A 6749-nucleotide genomic window follows, 5' to 3' on the forward strand; every position below is an offset into this window, starting at 1 on the left:
TCGTGTTATAAACATTGGTGAACGAATTATACAGTTATTGTGATCATACTGGACAAATATGGAGGCATTTACTCAAGTTTCAAGTCGTCATTTGATGTGATGACATTTTGGCTTGGATTCACCATTGGACTTCACTGTGCCACCATGATGTACCATGCAGACAGAGACCTGAACTTCAAGGGAAATTGCTGAACCAAGCTCCCTTTGGAAGGATAAAAGGTCAGTTTATCACAAAGGTTTTCTGAAGAAGTAAGTTTATTCAACTTTGTTCCACGGGCTCGAAGTGAACAATGGAGTGGATTAAACTCCTCCGCCTACTTTTATCGCTTTTGATTGTCAGCTCTTTAACATCTGCTGGTAATGAACATTCCTCTCTTGGTGGGCAGAACACAGCTATTGTATCCACTGAGCAGCCAAAGAGGAACAATGAAGTGAGGTATATAGGGGCACCCATTGCTTACTACTCCAATTCTACTGCACACTTTCACCTGGCTGTGTTATTGTCTGGGGACATCCAACCAAATCCTGGCCCCATCCAGGAGGCGACCGACGTTGAACACCAAAAAGAATTTGACACTGGCCGACAGTCTCTACTGTACTACAATGTGGACACTCTACATAGTCTCAACACCAGACCGCATCTGTTGATCAACCACGACGTATGGATGAGCATTTGCAACTTAGGCATTCGACGGAGTAGGAGGACTCATCGAGGCCGTAGAGCTCCGAAGAGACAAACCATCCAGACTTCCGAAAGCACCGTCAACTCGGCACCATCAAGAGGGGATGATGTTAACTCTTCTACAATCATCGAAAATGACATTTTTCCTCAAACTGATGATACCATTCAATCAGATGGACATGAATTTTTCATTGACATTAGATCTAAAGGATTTAAAATATCCCATCTGAATATCTGTAGTTTATATCCTAAGATAGATGATATTAGAGAAAAGATGTCAAACAGTCCATTTGACATAATGACATTTTCTGAAACCCATTTGGATGAGACCATTACTGATGCGGAAGTTCATATCGAGGGATATTGTCTTGAGAGAAGGGACCGAAACCGTCAAGGGGGAGGGGTCGCAATCTACTTAAGAAACAATATTATGTACAAACGTAGTATGGAATTTGAGTACGGTGACACTGAAAACATATGGGTGGAAGTAAAACTATCACACAGAAACCCATTGATGGTTGGTGTTTTTTACCGTCCCCCCAAGTCTAACATTGCTTATTATGAATTGATGGAAACTTCAGTCTCAAAGGTCATGGACAGAGGACTGGAATGTTACATTCTAGGTGACTTCAACTTCAACATGTATGATAATAAAGAATCGAAATTTGTTAAGAGTTGGTGTACACAGTTTAGCCTCAAACAGATAATTGATGATCCAACTAGAGTTACTGAGAGTAGTTCCACACTGTTAGACCTGATTCTAACAAATCGACCCAACAATGTGCATGAGAAAAGTGTTGTCATTCATGGATTGAGTGATCACAGGTTAGTGTACGTTGTTTGTAAAAGTTTTAAGCCTAAAGCTCCATCAAGAATTATTCACACGAGAGCATACTGCCGGTTAAACGTTTCATCATTTTGTGAATCATTACTGGCTGCACATATGGAAAGTGCCGATGGAAAAGATGTTGAAGTTGAGTGGCACAGATGGAAGGCTAAATTTGTTGATATTTGTAATGAACAGTGTCCGAGGATTACTTTGAGAGTAAGGGGTCTGAAGACAAAGTGGGTGACGCCTGAGTACACTAGATTATGTCATGAAAGAGATGCCCTTAGAAAAAAGGCTGAACATACAAAGGACCCACGGGATTGGAGGCTTTTCAGATGTTGTCGTAACCATGCGAATAATTTAAGAGTAACATTGAAGAGGTCGTTTTGTCATGAACAAATAGTGCAGAATAAAAGAAACTCATCAGAACTGTGGAAGTTACTAAAGGATATTGCCCCGACCTCATCCAAGAAAGTTACCAATCCATTGAACCTAGATGTCAATTGTGTGAATGAGTATTTTACTTCTATTGGTAGTCAGCTTGCTGCCAATCTTCCTACTGTTGATCCAATGAACCTGTCATTTCAGAGGTTTACTAGTCGCTCTGTATTTCAATTTGACAACATATCTGAGGATTTTGTACGAAGAGAGCTGCAATCAATACAAGTTAACAAGGCAACTGGCCTAGAGGGTGTTAGCGCACGCCTCATGAAGTTGGCGGCACCCGTTATCAGTACACATATTACTTACCTGTGTAATCTTTCCCTACAAACCAGTCGTATACCAGCTGAATGGAAACAAGGTCGAGTAACTCCCATTCATAAGGGGGGAGATCAGGGCAATGTTAACAACTACCGTCCCATAACAGTTATACCGACCATTATGAAAATCTTGGAAAAGGCAGTTAACATGCAGCTTCATGATTATTTGTCAGATAATCATGTCTTAACCCCTCACCAATCTGGATTTAGAAAAGGTTATTCCACCAGCACTGTTCTTGCGTATTTGAGTAATAACTTGTTGAGCAATATGGATAGAGGTATGCTGACTGGAATGGTATTTCTTGACATAAGAAAAGCGTTTGACTCTGTCGATCATACACTGTTATTGGATAAGTTACAAATGTATGGCATAAAGGATCAAGCCTTATCCTGGTTCATCTCTTACCTTTGTAACAGGACACAATGTACATCCTTTGCTGGTAAAACGTCTGATGTGCTGATGTTAAAATCAGGAGTCCCCCAAGGATCGATATTAGGGCCTCTTCTTTTTTCTCTGTTTATGAACGATCTCCCGTCTGTTATTGACCACGGTAAAACAATCATGTATGCAGATGACACTGCTCTTATGTACTGTGCTTCCAATCCAAGGGACATTGAAACATGTCTTAATCATGATCTGAATCGCGTGAGAATGTGGTTAGAAAGAAACCACCTCACCCTGAATACCGAAAAAACATGTTTCATGATGTTTGGAACACCACAAAAATTATCAAAATTGCAACACCCACCAATCAAAATCAATGTGTCTGATGTATCAATAAACCAGGTAAACAGTGTTAAATATTTGGGAGTCTGGCTGGACCAGCACATGACTTGGCAGGATCATGTAAAGTACATCTCAAGCAAAATTGGTTCTAGGCTAGCCCTATTGCGCAGAGTCAGAAAGTACCTTACCACAGATAGTGCCAAACTGCTCGCCAATTCTCTCATTCTCCCTTATTACGATTATTGCAGTATCTCATGGAGCAACTGCAGTAAAGGAACAAAAGACATTCTGATTAAGCAACATAAGCAGATGGCAAGAATTGTCCTTAAAACAAACATGCTCACTTCTACTTCCGAAATGTTCCGTACTTTGAAATGGATTGATATGGAAAAAAGATGGGAGTTCCAGAAAAGCAAACTATTGTTTGATATCATGAATGACAGCGCACCCTCTTACTTGTGTGACATAATCACATTGTCCACCCGCACTCATGGATATCGAACACGAAGTTCGGAGAATTATGGTGTTATTATTCCAAGAGTAAGAACTGAATGTGGTAAAAGATCCTTTTCAGTTGACGGTGCTCTACTATGGAATAGCCTGCCACCCCAAGTGCGAAATGCCCAAAGTAAGAACGTTTTTTGTTCACAGTATTTGAAATGGTGTTCTGGGTAATAAGTTTATCAATTTTTTTTTCTCTCTCGCGGGATGTTGATTCACGTTGTAGCGGAGGGTAGAAGAAGAAGCAGATTGTATGTTGTTTGATATTGTATGATGATATTGCAATGTTGAGTATAGTTGATTTTGTTGTTAGAAATGAATGTTCACTTTTGACGTACAAAATAGTATAATGTATAAGTGAATGAAGAGTTTAGTGTAGATAATAGTTTTTGATTTGGTAAATTGATAGAAAAAAATTTAATGGTTGTATAATTTTTTTTTCTCAGACATGTATATTTTGATATATATGATATATTTATATTCATTTAGGGGGTGCATTTTTCTTTATAAACTCAGACAGTAAGTTGCATTTTTTCCCATCCCGGTTGCAAACTGCTACATTTAGTCTCATTCTTCATTTTCCCAATGTTATGATCAGTTCTATTCTGTTTGAGGTACTATTCGGAGTTATGTAAATGTTATTTGTTGTGATTGTCACCTTGTATGTATGTGTTTACAGGGCCCCCTGGAAAACAGTACTTGATTACTGACGGGGCCACCCTGTATAAATAAAACGAAATAATAATAATAATAATAATAATAATCATTACGTTACATTTAAGTTCACTGAAGTGCCGGAGCATAAACTTGTCTTGAAATATTAGCATCCAAAACCCTCCAAACCAAAAACGTGCAATACTAGACACGACAGGAATTCCTTGTTGTTGTGAGTTATGTTTCTTAAAAACACTGATTTTTCTGCTTTTGCAATGTACTATGTTCAAAAACACTCTTGAACAATTTTCAGATTTCGTTTCTTTCTTAAAAGAAGAAAACGGTGAGGTCATGTGAAGCATGTTCCTATATAAGTTCTATTTAGTTAATAATTTTTCTTTACCCATCTCCTCAACCGTAAGGTGATACTGTACCTAAAAAGTCATAGGCCAAAGGTGTTGAGCTTTACTTCCCCTTTTTAAAGTAAATTTAAGAGCTGGGGCATTATTTTTTAAAAAGTTGGCATTTTAAGCTATGTACACCGAGGACGAGTCTTACTGAATGGATTTCTTGTTGCAGTAGAATTGTATTTTTTATGAGCTTGATGGAGTATTAGACAATTGTATAAAGTGTTTGCAAAAACTGTTAATGTATTCCCTTTTGCTAATGTCCAAAGAGTTCATTTGCCAAGTTTTGATTGTCTTTTGTTTTAATCATCAGGGGTTTGTTTTATCATGGTCATAGAGGAAAGAAACTTAATTATAAAAAAAGCCTTCACATATAAGAAGAGATACTGTAGGACACAATTTCATCAAAAGTTGTGATTTTCAACATTTCCAAAATGCAATTGATGAATATTTCTCCCCAGGGCACAGAAAGAAAGTAGTTTTTGGTCTTGTTTTTTTTTTTTCACGTCAGTATGTTATGATACCCGCGGGTTTATGCCCATCCCACCAATTTCCATCCGGATACTGTACCCGGCCCTGTTTTTTTTTTGTTTTGTTTTTTTTTTGTTTTACACTGCAAAGAAAATGAGAACACTGATGTTTGAGAAAAATCCCGACATGTTTGATTGGGCAATTCTTTTTTGATGTCTATTATTCTTTCCAAATAAGTTTTTTGGTTATCACTGAGGACAAATAAGGGCTTTTTACACTTGTGTTTCTTAACCCCGGACTTTCTCTGACCCAGGACTATCGTTAGTCCCGTACCAATTTTTTTCAGCTTTTTACACTCGCCAATTAGTCCCGTACTATCTCTTGTCCGGGGCTAAGGAGAAAACTGACCTTTTTACACTCGTATTTCTTAGCCCCGGACTTTCCAAACCACATGAATATTCATAATTACGCTGTGTACTGTACACGTACACGCACGCACCGGCAGCACTTGATTACCTCGTTTCTGATTGGTCAGTGAGGGTCGGACTTCGTCTCCGTCGCTTAGCCCAGGATTATTTTTTCGTTCTGTTTACACTCACTTGCTTGGCACCGCAATTGCGGTGCTAGCACCGCAATTGCGGTGCTAACCCCTGCTATTTTGCAGGGCCAGATAGTACCGTACTATCGGTGGGGCTAGCCCACTTTGGCAAAAACGAGTGTAAACAGAAAGTGGGCTAAGGATAGTCCCGTACCAACGGTGGGGCTAAGGCCCCCCCCCCCCCCTTAGCCCCACCGTTGGTCCGGGGCTAAGCAAAAATTTACAAGTGTAAAAAGCCCTATACAGATACCCTATTTTTTCTACCAAAACCACAGCACTGTATATTTTCATATTTCTATTTCGTCTCAACACTTGCCCTATTGATATTTCAAAGCATGTTTCCCTGTGCGCTCAAGAAACTCCCCCATTAAAGGAGACCTCCGGGTGATTCTCAGATTTTTACATTTGTACAACTATGAATTAGTTATACTGAGGACAGAGTTTCAGAATTTGTGATAATTGGAATGAAGAATAAGAATATTTTCAAAAAATAGAACAAATTGCAATGAACAAGGATGATGACATGGGAGAGTCACCATAGGAATGCATGAGTTGGGGCTCAAGCTAGCAGAACAAAAGAATAAGGCATGCTTAGATTATAGACAGGTGAACTCGCAAGCAAGCGGTATTGTTATGGAATTACACTGCTATCATTTCTGAAATATGTGAACCTTATAGCTGGTAAAATTGGGTCTTTGAGAGCGTCTGGGGGCGGTACGCCCCACCACTTAAAGCGTCTGGCAACGGTCATGCATTTATTCTGCAAGACAGTGTAAGAACAAGTTCCAGTGGGTTTCATGGGGTTGCTTTCCTAATTTTCAGCTAGGCTATAGCCTAGCTGGTAAGAGTTTGGTCTTTGGAGCATCTGGCGGCTATTGTCTGGCAACAATCATTCAATTATCCTTTGAGTGTATCACAAGAACAAGTTCCAGTGGGTTTTAGGAGGTTATTTTTCCAGCTATATATAGGCTAGTCTAGCTGGTAAAATTGGGTCTTTGAGGGTGTCTGGCGGCTACCCCCCCCCCCCCCCCCCCCTCACCACCACCATTTAAAACGTCTGGCAACGGTCATGCATATATCCTGTAAGTGTAAAGAACAAGTTCCAGTGGGTTTCACAAG

Source organism: Diadema antillarum, unplaced genomic scaffold (assembly GCF_040938485.1).
Source record: "Diadema antillarum isolate AM-2024a unplaced genomic scaffold, OU_Dant_1.0 seq00000406_RagTag, whole genome shotgun sequence".
Lineage (NCBI taxonomy): Eukaryota > Metazoa > Echinodermata > Echinoidea > Diadematoida > Diadematidae > Diadema > Diadema antillarum.